The sequence below is a fragment of the Peromyscus leucopus genome, chromosome 17 (assembly GCF_004664715.2).
Source record: "Peromyscus leucopus breed LL Stock chromosome 17, UCI_PerLeu_2.1, whole genome shotgun sequence".
Classification (NCBI taxonomy): domain Eukaryota; kingdom Metazoa; phylum Chordata; class Mammalia; order Rodentia; family Cricetidae; genus Peromyscus; species Peromyscus leucopus.
In genome coordinates, this window is record NC_051077.1 from 24,253,726 (window position 1) to 24,270,476 (window position 16,751).

Sequence of the window (16,751 nt, forward strand, 5' to 3'; positions counted from 1 at the left end):
TAGGCGACTCCTGTGAAAGGGTCCTTGGCTCCCGGGGTCGAGACCCACCGGTTGAGAACCACTGCCCTAGGCATTACAGCAGCTAGGAAAAATAAATAGGTCAGACTCACGGCTCAACTCCTTCCCATGATTCTCCATCGAGTGTTTACATAGAAGGCTGCTGTCCTGAGAGAAAGGACCCGAGGCAGAAGGGAGAAGTAGCCTGCAAGCTGATGGAAGAGCAGAAGCACAACCAATACATCCTGATCCCCATGGCCCATGATCAGCTCCTACACAGCTACTGAAGGCTGGGCGTATAGCAGGGGCTGAGAGGACCGTCAGGCATCACTGAACTCTGACAGGGAGGAGAGAAAGTCCACCAAGCCTCCTTTTATCTCCCTCTTGCACCAGCAGAAGGCTGAAAGTGGGCAGAAGGGCGGAGAGAAACTCTGGCCAGCCCTGCGAAGGTTCTGGTCCTGCCCACTGACCACTAGTAGCCAATGAGTAGTTGCATCCAATTAATGCAGTCACAGCAAAGTCCTTATCCACGAGTCCTATTCAGTTATCAGCTTTGCCCTCATAGCTTGGCCCCAGCAGCTTCACAGGTGTTTCGCTTGAGTCTCCACCATCACTTTATACGCAACACCAGAAGATCCAACATTGAAGGGTGCCGCGAAGAGGCAACGACACGACTCACCATCAAGAGAACGTGTCTACGTTCAGAAATGGGTTGGTCAAATGAAGAGGCATGCACACAAAGAGAGAGGAAGAAACAAAGGGGGAACGGGAAGGGGGCCAGGAAAGGCGTGAAGGAGAGGACCTAGTACAACAGAGCCTCTAATAAAACCCAGTATATTTAAAAAAATCAATCATTTTCCCCCACAGGTTCAAATATTCAGTCAAATGTCTTATGAGATTATTTTACAAGTTATTTATATGTTTAGTTTATGAAACTCTAGTTTGGGCTCTTGAAGATTCTTAAGGATTTCACCATAATTTTAGCTCTCCTTGCAATTTACAATTTGAAGAAATCGGACTTGGTGGTGTCCTCCATTGGGTGCACTGGACTTCAGTCATTTTTCTTCATGATCTCATTCAACATGTTCCCCTGTTCTCTGAATTTCTTCTAAACTAGCAGTTGAAGCAAGACTCTTGACCAGATTCAATGTGAACCTTTTGAACAAACTTTATATAGGTGGTACTGGGTCCATGAAGATTCTATTATGTTGCTGGAAGAATATTTTCTTTTCTTTCTGTCTCTCTCTTAGCTTTTGTTTGTTTGTTTTGTTCTTGTTTTGAGATGGAGTTTCTCTGTGTATTAGCTTTGGCTTTCCTGGACCTCACTTTGTAGACTAGGCTGGCCTGGAACTCACTGAGCTCTGCCTGCCTTTGCCTCCTGAGTGCTCGGACTAAAGACATGTGCTGCCATGCCCAGATGTATATTTTGTTCTTTTATTAACTCATGTATGCATGTCCCATAGCAATGAATTGCTAAATTATCTACTGGAGTCAATCAATTTCAGGTTTGGATATTTAAATTCTGTTTTTAAAGTTTTCATGCCAGCTCACTCGGGAATTTCCTTTTATTTGCGGATGGGGTGACTGGTTAAAATTGCGGCTTTTTTTTTTTTTTTTTTTTTTTTTTTTTTGTACTGCACTGGGCTGTGTTTAAAAGCTTTAAGATTATAACTCAGCACCGGGTTAAGCTGCCATTTCACTTTAGAGAAATACAATGAAACAATCTCCCTTAGAGTCTACTCCTGTCTCTCAGGGTGGCCCCCTTAGGGCTCAGAAAGCTTGTACTATCTATACACAGTAGTGCGTCTCAAAAGTTCAGACTCCACTGAGGGAGGTGAGCTGCTTCCCAGCATGCCCCTCTTCACTGTTTCTACCAAGCCTCCCTTCTTATGCTGTGAGCCCCAGAGCACAGTCCCCTTGATTGGGGCCAGCTGCAAGCAGCTTGTGCCTTGCTAGGAAGAGCACTCACAGATAAGCAGTCTCCAGAAGCGATGATGCTGGAGGAAAACATTCCTCCCCTGGAGTCTCAGAGGAAGAGAGAGAGAAACAAAAAAGAGGATTTCAGCTGTGAAAAAGCTTTAATTTGTTCACTAGTCTCTCCCCTACACTGAACAGAGAAAGAAAAACTGACTTCAGGTAAATTTATGATTCTGAATTTTGGCAAAAAGAGCTGCTTCCATTAATCTTTCTGTGCGTTTAAACCTGAGCAGGACTATATATAGCAGTCAGCGGCATGGATACTGACCCTTCTGCCTCCAACTCGCATTTAGATGAGAATACAAGCTTCTAAGCTGCTAAGATTAGTAGAGGAGAAAGAAGGGAGATAAAGTAGGTCCCTCTTTACAGGGCTTCTATTATTGATAAGACCTCAGAATAATTTGACTCGGTGGGCTTAAATCTGGAATCAGTTTACACTTGCTGGCCACGCAATCCTCCGGAGCTTGGCAGCAACCTTAGATGCTCAGGACTGATATTGCTCAGGACTGATATCGCTCAGGTGGAAATCCCGCTTTCGGGCAAAGAGCCGTTCAAAACTTCCTCTGAAGCCTCCTATCTATCAGGCATCTTAGGTTGCTTGTAGTTTCTATTTGCTTAGAATAAAAATGTCGAAGCAAGGGAATGTGAAAGCAGAGGATGTTCACAAACCAGGGAGGCTGAAGCAACATGAACACAATTGCATCATCCTTTATCATGAAAGCCTATGGCTACGTATATAATGTGGTTTAAAAGGTGACTGTGTAGGGAGGCAGGGACTATGAGAAGCTCACAGTGAGGTCTTCAAATAAGACTTCCAGTAGAGAAATCTTGTCTTGGTTGCAGTAACCCCCACCCCCAGTTGGGCAGTTCGTTAGATGGGTGAGTTTTCTATTCCTGAGCTAAGGACGTATACATTTCCTAAACTTGCCACAATCAACTTAACATAACTGTGGGCAAAACGCTGAGGAAGTAATCAGAGTACATGTATGATCATTTGGGATTTTAGGACAGGGGATGTGCATGATAGTCAGATGCTCTGAGTCACAAAATATGTATTTGAAATTGCCTTCATTGCTCTGTGGTTTAGAACTCTTTACTTCCTAATACTGGTAGTTGTGATTTTCTGAATTACTTGTTGCACAATGAATCCTTAAATATAACTAACTTCATTCTTGTCCCCTTGCCTTAGCTGTTAATTTTGTGGTTGATAAACTTTTTTTTTTCTGTCACAAACATCTTTACCATCTTCATTAGAATGTAACAACTGGTAGCAAGACTTGGAAACTGAAGCAAACATCTTTAGCTGTGCATCCCAGATTCTACGTTTGCCCTCTGTACTCTGAGGGCATACATTTTCATCAGGGAATCCAGATTTAGTTCTCTGAATGTGACTGAAAAATGTCTTCTATAAGCAACAGTACTTCCTTAACCACACTCACTGCTGCATGGTCAGAGCCTGCTGTATGGATATTGCTTTTTTCTTCATTTCCTTCCTCTCTTTCTTTCGTTCTTTCTCTCTCTATGTATGTGTGTGTGTGTGTGTGTGTGTGTGTGTGTGTGTGTGTACATGTGTGTGGAAGTACACATGCCTATACCCATGGAGGCCCAAGGAGAATGTCAGGTGTCCTGTTATATCATTCCCTGCCTTATTCCCTTGAGACAGGATCTCTCACCGAATGCAGTTCTAGGTTGGCAGCCAGCCATCCTCCACAATACTGCTGTGTCTACCCATCAGAGCTCTTGGTTACAGACACATGCTGAAGAGTAGCTGTTTGTTTTCATAGATTCTGGGGATCTAAACTCAGGTCCTCATTCTTGTGAACCAAGCACTCTTTCTTGCTGAGTCAATGCTTCAGCCTAATTTTTCTTCCTCAAATGAGTTTTCTTCTTCAGATATATCTTATTATGACCACAAATAGCACATCCAATATCTCAGGTCATTTGTCTGGTTATGGAGCATCCATATTAAAAGAAGAAGCATTTTTGCTAGTTTTAAAAAATCTTCAACATTGTAAAGGAAACAGAATGCAATTTGTATGTTTTTAAATATTTCAAGTCATATTTTAAAGTAGTAAGATCAGCATGTCTCCTTGACTAAAAACTTTCATTATTTTAATTATTTACAAAACTATATGGTTCTGTGAAATGTGTCATATGATCAAACATTATCCATAATTATTGTTTTAAAATGCTGAGCAGTGACTTTCTAAGAAGCTTCATTACAATTTCAACTGTGACCTTTTATTCCATTAGAAATGTCATATGCTTTCATGTGCAATGAATATATTAGCTCCACTATCATATATAAAGAGGGACTGTGGATATTTTACCCAGGCCATAGTAGTTAAAAACTCATTGCAGAAATTTATATGTGTGCTTATATGCATATGTACCAAATATAAGCATGACAAACTCATCAAAAAGATTGACAAAAAAAAAGGTTTCTAAAGTATTATTATATTCTCTCTAAACCTCCTGTAGGAAAATGAGGATGCAATATATTGATTTCCCTAATCTTCATTTTCGTTAAAGCTTCCCTCTTACCATGATTTAATTACTGTCAATTACCTAAGAGGATTTTACACCTTGATCATCAAATCTCATGCTTGTCAGAGACTTCAGAAATTTTCTAGTGTTTGCCAATTTTGAGTGATAATTTCAATCAACTAGGGTGCTTTAAAAACAAACAAACAGACCTCCCACTGTTGGAGACTCGGATCTTATAGGGAACAGAATTTAAAAATGTCATGGAATAGTCATCATATTTGACAGCCCTTTTCTACAACACTTGGCCAAACTTCAAACTTTTATTTGGTCTGTGATTGACTACCATTGGTGCCAGGAAACTTCATCCTTCCAAATGATGCTTTTTTTCTCTTTTTTTCTGCTATGTCTCTTTTAATAGCCTTTTTCAAATTGAATCTAACTTTTTTGGTTGCTTCCACCTAATTATCTCATTATTACTTGTGATAAAAAAACCCAACAAATTAAAGTTTTGCTTTATGTAGTAGTCCTTTGACTGTTTGAGAGTGACTTGAATGTCTTGAGTTTGCTTAAGGATCAGCAATCCAAATTCAAGGAGAGTTGTGGGAGGCCAGCTCCCACCTTTTTGAAGGGTCCTTATGAGGAGAGAGGGATAAAAAAATATCAGATAGAAAGAGACACCTACAGGAAGAGAAGAAAGACAGAAACACAGGATAGCTTTGGGAAGACCTGAGTCAATACTCCACAGCCCAGAAGTTTATTCAAAGGGGCTTTTTATAACAATGCCAAGGGGTATGGCAAAAGACTACCCCTTGCTAGATCAAAGCACATCACACAGTCAAGTGTAGACCCTTCCAAACATCTGACAACCACACCTATGGTCAATCATCCCCTTATGCAACCCTGCTGGGTAAAGCAAGCTCAGAATCTCAGACCTTGAGTAATTTGGGCCTCCACAGTTTCTTGTTTTTTTTTTTTTTTTTTTTTTTTTTTTTTTTCAATTTTTCAACTAGTAAAGTCCATGGTTCTCTTCTGGCCACATTCTCACCCTTTTCCTATGTTTTTCTAGGCAGTCTAAAAGAGTGAGAGAGGTACAAATTAATCACCATTCTCTGAAGCTACTAAAGGTGTATGGAGTTGAAAACTGTTCTGTTAGTTTATATGGTTCTTACTTTCAATTAGTATGATTCTGTTTTCATGATATGTGCTGATAATAAGCTAAGCCATCTCTAATGAATTAATATGACATTGGCTTTTGAAGGTTCAAATGTTAAGTTTTTGTGTAAAACATGTTTTGTTGGATCTAACCCATCAATACATATTACAGTGGTACTTCAGAACTTGGTCCTCAAATGCATGGACTCTTCCTCCTAGCCTCTTATTATTCTTGAACAGGTAAACCTACTTAGTATGTTTTTGTCCAGTTCTGGGCATTAAAAAAATCAAGAAGTTGGAGGTCTATCTAGAGGTCATTATAAACATTTTTAGCATTACTTCAAAGGTCGAAATCTCAAGAATGTAGTTACTAAATCTATGTGTAAATTCTCTCAATCCAGCTTGTTTCCCAGAAACAATGAGGATCCTACTAAAACTTCACAGAAATCTAGAGACGTCCTCAGTTTTCCAGATTAGGAAAGCAAAGAAAGGGGTTTAATGAAAGCAATTTGTTCTCTTTTTACTGTGATTTCTTGAGATTTTTACTAATTTACTTTTTGTATCATATTTCTTCCCAGCTTCTGGACAGCTGTCATCATTGAAATCCTTGGGATAGTGAAATCTACTTTTTCTTCCTGGTTTAAAGGTTAGACCAAAATTTCCTGATGTGCAGTTTCCGTGTATCTTTTTTTTTATTGCCAAGATATCTAAACAATAACTGAGAGTGAGTCCAGAGTCTTACTCTAGAGACATTCTGTGTCTTCCTCTTCTTCCCCAAATCCTTGAGGGTAGCTTTGCACTTCCTTCATGGCAGCCACAGATAGGATGACAAGCTGTTATATTGGTAAGTCAAGCCTCTCTGTTATCCAAAGCCATTAGGAAAATTAATGCTACCATGTCTCTGCCTTGCAATTCCTTCCCATACAACAGTGCTCACCAAGGATACAGACCTATGGCATGAAGAGTGACACTAGATTAATAGTACTTGAATGTATCTGAAGGCATAGAAGACAGTGGACTTAATTCGAGTATGTATCACTTAAGCCCATGTTTTCCTCCTTCTGCATGAGAAGTCTCATCACAAAGGCAACCTGGAAAAATCATCAATGCCATCATATGAGCTCCAACCACTGTTTCTCCATGCTTATAAGCACAGGCACAGTATATATAGCTGCCTGCTTTCCTCAGTAGTGTTCTTAAATTCCTGGTCTTGTCATACTCCATTTCTAGAAAATAAATCTTCAGTAGAATACCTTTGGATCAACATTTCTGAATCACAAGGGGAAGCATTTGACCTCATTGGGAAGACTTATTTCCAACTCAGGAGGCATTTAAAACTTTTTGGTATTCATCCCACCTGTTCCAATGAAAATCTGTTTCATTTGCCAGTCAAAAAAGATAAGAATGAAGAGTTCCGTGTGTTTGTTGCTGATGGCTCCCAAGGATGGACCTGATGGGGCAGGGGCATGAGGGAATGAAGAAATGACATATGTACATACAGATAGACAGACAGACAGAAATGCTGGGGTCAGGCTGACTGAGTTCTCTGGTAGAGAAAACCCGGAACCTGGGGAGGTCAGCATACTTATTATATAGAATTGAATACTAAAGTGAAGTTATTACATAGAGCTGGATTACTGGGTGGGGATAGTACAAACAGACTAACAAGAAGTCAGAACTTGTGGTATACAGTTGAATCAAAGAAACATGTTTAACTAGTCTCAGTGGGAGCAGTCTCTGTAGAACAGTCTTCAGGCTATAAATATTCAAGGAGAGAAAGCTATGGTGGACATTTCTGTACACACTGTCAATATCCACATATGGACCACAAGGGAAAGCACTGTCATTTTCCTCTGAGTCTCATCATGACAAGGAAGACTTTGCAGTTTCCCCAAGGGTCTGATGAGAGGGTCCTTACCATGGCCAGCTCCTGTCGACAACACACATTTACTCAGGACTTCACACACTCAAGGTTCCCCACAGTTTTGTTTTTCTGTTTATTTGTTTTTCCTAAGTTTCAACATACACTAGTCTCTCAAGCCAATGGCTACTTTGACATGTTCTGCATCTTCCCTATTTTGGCACAAGACAACTTATATTACATACTTGCCTCATTTTTGCTATGTTTTTTCAAGACAGGGTATCTCTGTGTAGCTTTGGAGCCTGCCCAGGAACTCACTCTGTAGACCAGGCTGGCCTCAAACTCATAGAGATCCACCTGCGTCTGCCTCCTGAGTGCTGGTATTTGACGCTTGCCTTCTTAATGCAAATGATATGATTATGCAACTTGGGTTACTTGTTTCCTCATGCACTTATAACTTACTACTTTTTCACATAAAAGAAGTTAATATCACATAGAAAAAAGAATAGAAAAACTCAAGGAATTACTCTCTTGTCAAACTAAACCATAACTTTGTCAAAATAAGCATTTATATGCTTTTGTGCCTTCATACTCATTTTGTTATTATTGCTTTTGCTCTTGATTTCTTTTTGTATGCTTTGAAATTGTAGACTTTTTACCTTCAAATGTTTTTGTCTTTCTTTCTTCATGAGGATTATTTCTAAATTTCAGAAACTAATTCAGAAAATCCATTTAATACTTTATATTTCTAATGCTCATGGGTTTTGTTTCAGAGTATCTATACATTTTTCTCTTCAGATTTTAGAGATAAACTTTCTATCCAATATTGTCTCACAGATGGACAGATGCCATAGTTTTTCCTCTATAAATGGAAAGACAGCATGATTACCTTTTTCTTCTATTTCCTGTGAAAGTCTTAAAAAGCTGATTTCTTCTTGTTGATTACAATTTGTCTTGGAGTTGTTGTTCAGTCTTTGTTAACTTGATCAATTGTCTCAGTTCATCACTTGTGCCTCCCCAACCCACAATTTTCAGTTTTTATTTGTTTTATATCTACTTCGAAATCCTCAGGCACTGATTCATAAGTAAGAAACCAAATGACATAATCTCAGAGTTCCTGGTGAGAACCACTTTTCTCTCTGAAGACGCTGTCCTATTAGTGGATTTAGAAAACATGGAAGCTCCTCTCCCATTAGCATCTATCAGCGATGTCAGTATCTTCCCAGCTCTATTGCCATGGGGATTGTGTTCATTATCTTTTGATCAATATTTGTTCTAGTATATTTATTTATATGTTAGCACTCTAGCATAAAACTATCATCAGTTAAAGTATACTTTTGCATTAAATAGATCTGTCTTTGAAATGAGGAAAATAGACTATGGATTTTTTTGAAAAAATATATCTCATATTCTGACATATTGTAGGGAACATTCTTGGGAAAATTTTAATTTGTATAGTAACATTGCAATACAGACATGTGATTTAATTCTTTTTATTAATAAGGTAGTCTACTATCTAATCACTATTAAATTAATCTAATCACTATTAAATTACTTGGCATAGTTTTATTGTAACATGATAAGCATTTTTATAATATATAATAGACATATAAATGTCTATTCCATGAAGTAGCACAAAGTACTATTACTGGAAATACTTATATGTTGCGATGCCATACACATCTATAAAAATATTAAACCTTTGACATAATGCTTCAGTTCAGTGGTGATAATGACCAATGAAGAAACGTCTAACTGTACCAGGCTTTGCAAGACAATCAAATGAATCATTGACATATTTACCTCTAGTCAGATAATGTGGGATGAATTAAAATTACATATTATTATTCTGTGTGTTCTATGAGTGCATGTACATGCCATGCCATATGTGTATAGTGGTGTATAGAGGGTAGAGGGTAGAGGATATCTTTGTGGAGCTCATTTTCTCTCTCTACTTTTATGTGGGTCCCAGGAAGTGAACTCAGGTCATTAGGTTTTGCAGCAAGTGCTTTGACCTGGTAAGACATCTTGCTTAGTTCGAGCTTACATATTAAAAACAAAATAAAACATTTTATTTATTGTGTGTGGCGGGGCACATATGTATTGGTGTATGTTGGGGGGTGTGTTGCCGCACCAGAGAATAACTTGTGGAAGTCAGTTTTTCCCATCTACTGTGTGGGTTCTGTCTGGAGCCCAAACTAAGTTCATCAGGCCTAGTAGCATGTGACTTTACCTGACAAACCACCAGGCCAGCCCCAGGGGTGAAGTTTTGACTGCATTAAATCTATGGCTTAAGACTGTTAAATCTGGAAATAGGAAATAATTTCCCAGATTCATGCCCACAAGATTGTTCTTCTATATCTAATTTAAACATAGTCCATTCATTGAGTTCTGGTTGTTGTTTCTTAAATAAACCTGTGTTCAGGCACAGGAGAGAAGTCAGAATTTGGAGCTGTTTAGTGTGCAATCAGTTTCTTCCAACCTTTTATTCGATGACATCACTATCCGTCCACCTCTTAACTTCCACTTCTCCCCAGTGTGAATCCAGTCTTCTTGTTAGCATTGGAAGAGAGTTGGTGAGGAATTCACAAATCCTGTAAGTAATGTTCATGGTTTTCACTTCTCTCGGATGTGGGGTGAGTCATGGTACTCTAAGTACAGGTAGGGACAGCACCAGAAACTCCATCTATTTACAGGTGGCATGCTATGGTCTTTAGCTTTGAACATGGGTCCAGAATCCCATCATTTAGAATCATGACAATTTTTGCTTTCTGAAAATTCAATGAACACAACTTCTGTAGTTGGGTTATTTTGATGTAATTTTATTTTAGTAAAAGTATACTTGTATTTAATTTATTCTGTTATCCCCATATAAGAAAACAAATGGAAATTGCTAATTTTTAGTGAAAAAAAATGCATGTAATCATTTTGCCCATAGACACATTGACAAGCTGTGTTCATGAAGAGAATTTAAAGTAGATAGGTTTTGGAATGCGTTATAAAGCAGAGCAGGAATGAAAATGTGGGTCTGAGAGGGATGGAATTCAAATTTCTGAATAACCCAAATATATTCTTGCATGAGAATTTGACTCTATCCTGATTGAAAAACATACATTGTTTTCTTGGATAAAAAATGGACTTTGCCTTGTGGGGCTTGTTGTACCAATGACTGTCAGCTCTCTATTATGTCTCAGTTCTGGCACAAAAAGGCAGAGAAATCCTCTTGCCTCACTGATCTTCTGTCTTGCCAAACCAGTTGTTGTGGTCATGGTCATCATCCCAGGACTTTTTAAAGCTTGGTTGTCTGTTTAATTGCCTTTGCTGCCATCAGTCACAGGAAAACCAATTGATAGTTTATCTTTAAGGAAGAATTAGCCTTCCAATAAAATTCAAGCCTAACTTAAAATCATATGCATATACACATATATATTTCTAAAATTTTAAATAATATATATTCAAAATTAGAAGTTATTACAAATGAATAATTAAATACAAACATGATCTACTCTGTCCAAACTACAGCTCCTGCAACTACAGCTGATTCTCTGTCTCCACTATTGCATCAGGATGCAAGTGGTGTGCTCTGTGCTTCCTGAAGGCAACTGTGGACATTCATGGTCTCCTAGAACCTCCTACACAGGAAAGTGAAGGTGGCTAAACCAGGTTCATGGGGAATATCCATGCCCGGTGCTGGAGAGAGGCTCCATACTTAAGAGCACTTGCTCCTTTTCTAGAAAAATTGAGTTTGGTTCCCAGCACCTGTGTTGGGTAGATCACAATAACTTGTTTCAGGGGATCCATTGCCCTCGTCTGGTTTCCATGTGCACCCATACACAAAAATGCACACATATGCATTCAAATAAGACTAAACAAATCTTTAAACTAAAAAGAATATTTGTGTCAGATTTAAGGAATGAATAAGTATTCTTTTTTTTTTTATAAGATTTATTTATTTATTATGTATACAGCATTATACAGAAACACAGACTCAACAATCTTACACCATGTTCTGGGAATGAATCAGACTCTGAAGACAGTCGTGCTTAACACTAGCCATTCTCACCAAGAATGAATAAGTATTCTTATTTTTCATACAGATTTATCACTCCTGGTCAGTTTAATATATAAATGAGAAGGAATTTTTCATCATTTAGTCTTATAGGAATTATATTAGATTTCCTTTTAGTGATTATGTTTGGGAAGACGTTTGTGAACACATGCTGTTCAAAACAGCATGGAAATAAATGGCTGTGCTTTACTCCAGGTGTATCTGTGACTTTTCCAGAGTAAGACATAATGAATGTATTCTCAACGAGAGTTAAACTTATACATTGGAGACTTTTGCCCAGAAAATTAGTTATACTGCCCTCTATGATTTCATGATTTTCATAAGTATCAATCACGTTGTATAATGGTCAGAACACATAATATTGAGGCATAAAGCATTCTATGCTTGGAGCAAAAGAGGCTCACTTGGAATTCCGGTTCCATCATTATGGCAAGGATTCCTTCTATACCAGCCTCCATCAGTTATGAAAGGAGAGTAACAGCCACATCCTTCCTGCTCTTTGAATCTTGAATACACATCACACTACTTCAGTAAACTCTGGAGCAACTGCAAGTTCTCATTGGGAGTGACCTCTTTAAATATATTGCAGTGGGAATTCAATTAAACACAAAATCTAGAACATTAAAACTCCTAGTGCAGCAATATCAAACAGCCAGAGGGGGACTAATAAACACTGGTGACACACGTAACCCTTTAATCCCCCAGTGGAAACATTTCTCTTTGGGATAGTTTACTATTTCTATCTGAAAAACCACAAATATGCCTGAGGAAAGATATGATTGGTTTTTTTTTCCCATCTAGTACTAGTTCATTAGAGTGAAGTTTATACCCAGAATTCAGAGAAAGCTCTTTTCTGATCATGCTAGCATTTGTGATCCCTTGTATAGGGAGACAGGAATGAGTGGCAGGTTGGAGAAGGCCATATATCAGAGGCATCATTCAGATTATAAATGAAAGTATTAGGAAACTTCCTTGGAGAGGGCTGAGTTGTAAGAAACTGAAAATGGGAAACATTTACCCTAGAGAGAAATTCTTCACACAATATTTAGTTTGCCTCCTCAGAGACTACTCCTTTCAATTTTAGAACAATACTGCTCACTGAGATTTTGCAGTTAAATAGCTTTTTTTTTTCTACAACCAATTGTGGACTCAGTTCTAAAAAAGAGCAAAAGAAGCAAAAAATGTTTGCAGAAAGGAAAAGTACTGCCTGGCTTGAAGTACTTGACTTGGCTCCTGTGTTCCAGGCACAAAGCATATTTAAAACATAGCTTACTAATTTTAAACACATTCTCTCAAACCTACTTTGCTTAACCAAGCTGCTGAAATGACATCAATTCATTTCTCGAATGCTTCCAAGAAAGTTTTTGAATTTCTTTAGAAACCACAAAGAAAGCAAACATTGATAGAATACCTAGAATGAGTAGACTAATTAAGAGAAAATTATTCCATCTCATTTTCAAAACTGGTATACATTTAAGAATATATACATATATATTACATGATGGAAGGTTAAAACTTCTAGTTTAATAAGACCAGAGGACTCATTATATACACTTTCCCTTTCTTGCAAGCTGCAAAATCTCAAAAGGCTAGATTATATTCTGTAGCCAGAAGCAACACATCTTACTCATGGAGTAGAAATGGTAAATCACTAGCATGATACAATAAGAAAATGCTTCCCCTAGACTTCAGGTAGTGAAAACTTCAAGAGGTAGAAATATTTTCTCTCTTATATTTATCACGCTCCTGATTTGCAGCATTTCCCAAATCAGGATAATAAATAAAAGGAGCTTTCATTTCTTTTGTTAGAGCTCATGGCTGGACATGAGGTATAACGAGAACTGTAAAGAACTAGAGCAGCTGAAGGAGAATGCAGAGCTCAGACTGGCCAAAGAGCACAGAGCTCTTTGTCGTAGCCCTATACATTTGTAGATATTAATTTTGAAACTATAATAATTATTTGTTGATGACCATGCACGCTTTCTTTTATGAGAGACCTCTTATGTGTTCTCTTGTTAAAGTCCCAACCCCTTGCAGACTTGGAAAGGATGTGCTCAAAAATCACTTCCCAGTGCATTGTAACAAACTTTCATGCTGGATTTTTTTTAGTCAAATAAACAAGATGAAGTTAAAATAAAAGAAATAAACAACCATAGACTCTTTATATCCAAAATCAATAATTCACTTGAGATGGCCATATGCTTTAGAAAAGTATTTTATTTTTTTTTTATTCTTCCAAATAGATGTGTTTATTTTATACTGATGTAAACCCAAAGATCGCACTACACTATGGAGACTCATATAACAGAGGATCATTAAATAATGGAGTGGGCCTTCAGGATATGCTGTACAAACTAGGGTGTCAGATCACCTTCTTTAACTTGTCACAACATTGTTGCTGAGGAATATATTTAAATTAACTCTGCAGGACTTAACTGAAATGTGGCACAAATGTGATAATTTCCAGGTTTGTTTTGCAGGACCTCCTTTAGGATAGACTTCAGCATGGAAAGGAATGCAATGATTTTGGAAGAATACAAAATTTCACAGAATTTTAACGCTAAAACATGGGTTGTTTATTTTATTTCCAGGGACACACACCACATTAAGTTTCCAGTACAAGCCCCAAACCAACTTTGTTACCTCCTGCATTAAAATTCTTTTCTTCTATTAAAACTGAGAGGACCATGCCGGGCAGTGGTGGCGCACGCCTTTAATCCCAGCACTCGGGAGGTAGAGCCAGGCGGATCTCTGAGTTCGAGGCCAGCCTGGGCTACCAAGTGAGTTCCAGGATAGGCGCAAAGCTACACAGAGAAACCCTGTCTCAAAAAACCAAAAATAAATAAATAAATAAATAAATAAATAAATAAATAAATAAATAAAACTTAGAGGACCAATTGGACTCCTGGTTATAGGGTCTGCTTATAACTCAGTCCAATTAAATCAGTATTATTTACTTTGGCTAATAGAAAGGTTTACTTCCTGGTGGATAGAGCCTCCCAATTCAGTACTACCATTGGCTGGTGGAAGTCTGCAGCGTTCCAGAGCTTTCCAAGAGGCAAATTATTCTGAGACAGTTTGGATTTGGCTTTGTCAAAACTCATCTTATAGCTAGCAAGCCCACCTTTAAAGGCCAATACAGCTCATTCATATGTGGTTGTTCCAGAATAATCTATATCAACATTACTACCAAGATTAAAACAATCCTATTTCTAGAAGGCTATCTTAATTTGGATTACTGTTGTTATGATGAAGCACCATGACCATACACAAGTTGAGAAGGAGATAGTTTATTTGGCTTATGCTTCCACATCTGTAGTCCATCACTGAATGAAGTCAGGACAAGAACATAAATATGGCATGAAGCTGGAGACAGGAGCTGATGCAGAGTTAATGGAAAGATGCTGCTTACTGGCTTGCTCCCTTTGGCTTACTCAGCCTGCTTCATTTTACAACCCAGGAGCAGCAGCCCAGGGATGGCACCACCCTCAATGGACTGGGCCCTCCCACATCAATGACTAATTAAGAAAATGGTCTATAGGCTTGCCTACAGCCCAACCTTACAGAGGCACTTTCTCAGTTGCGGTTCTCTCCTCTCAGATTACTCTAGCTTAGTCATGTTGACATAAAAATAGCCAGCACAGAGGAATTTAATTTCCCATTCTTCTTCCTCTTCCTTGTGTTTGGTCCAAATCTGTTCTCAATGGTCAGTTTCATCCCTTTAGACAACTTATTCTCCCCCGAAATTTCTGTCCTAAGATTCTGTGTTTCATTTTTTTGCCTGAAGTGAAGCCCATAGTCATAGACCTTGTATTTGGTCTCTAGGTTGTCAGATGCCCTTTTCAGGCGTTAGTGAAAGCATGACCTGAGGTAGAAAATTCCACTTCACTACAAGATTTGGTTCTCAGATCTATTTTGACCATACCAAACTCACGCCCATTGTTAATGATGACCTAACCTAGGCAGCCTTTCCTAGGGTACAGTAAGTTGGTGTGTTACACATATTTAGAACCTGAGGGAGAGCTCACCCTGGTCCACCAAGGCAATGCCAAAGGCCTTCTCCTGGAAATTTATTTTCTAATATGCTTATTTGACCTCTATTTCTAGTAACTGTGATGTTCACTTTGCTTTCCTAAGGACTGAATATATTTCCTTTAAATATATGTATATTTATATGTATATGCTCTAAAAATACAAAACATTTTAAAATTAAAACAGGTATGTAACTCTTTAATTGGAAGAAAAATGAAGCTCCAAAGAGTTCTCATGGGAGTAGAGTCCATCAGCAAAACCAATGTTCAAATGGAGATAAAGGTGATTACCTCGTCTTTAAATATGTAAGAAAGTGGTTTTTGTGTTAGGGGATGTAGCAAAGCAAACAAATGAACAAGTGAGTCTGCTTGGCTTCATCCTACTTTTCAAGTATGGGTTTATTGAAAGAATACATTAATTCTCAGACTTGTGAGGTCAAGTCCACATCTTAACTTTCTTTAGTGAGAACTCTTTCTTGAAAATGAGTAATGTGGCCAGCTATGATCAATGGGAATTATTTTTCAGAGATAATAGTGTGCACACATTATCTATGAATTCCTGGTTCTCATTTAGTAGTATATTAAAAAATTAGTTCTAAACTTAGAGACTGATAGACATGTAATAATTCACCTATACTCAGCTCTCCAGGAAATTTATGTATTTCCCCCTAAATATGTAGACACATATTTAGCACTGTTTTTGCTGTAATGAGTGATAACTGAAAAGTCTTTTTTTTTTTTAATGTCCTCTTCAGAATTGAGGTCTTCCCACATTGGCTGTGAAAAATTGTAATCAGTTTACCCTGAGGCCCACACTTCCTTAACTATCCCTCTTTTCTTTTGTTCTGTTCGCGGCATTGAGAGCTTTCTAAAATATTACATAATTTGCCTATGATGGATGCACCAAATATTACATACTGCATGAGACAGAAGATGAGCCAAAGAAATCTTACCTTACTGACAGAACTAAATGGAAAACCTAGGAACACAAATCTGTAGGAGCAATGCATACAACCACAGTCTCATTGCCTAGTGGTTTGGGTAGGCACAGCAGAAGACTGAAGAAGCCTCCCCTGAACCCTCTTATAGACAGCAAGCTTTCCAGATTTTATACAACATCATAATGGCCTCCTTTTATATCAGTCTTGCAGTTTAGAAAAAGGATGAAAAGACAGAG

At 38.1% G+C, this 16,751-nt stretch overlaps 1 pseudogene; it reads right to left on the minus strand.

The window, feature by feature from the left end:
- Nucleotides 1-578: 578 nt before the first annotated feature.
- Nucleotides 579-15,546, minus strand: LOC114695178 (annotated as a pseudogene).
- Between the last annotated feature and the right edge of the window lie 1,205 nt (nt 15,547-16,751).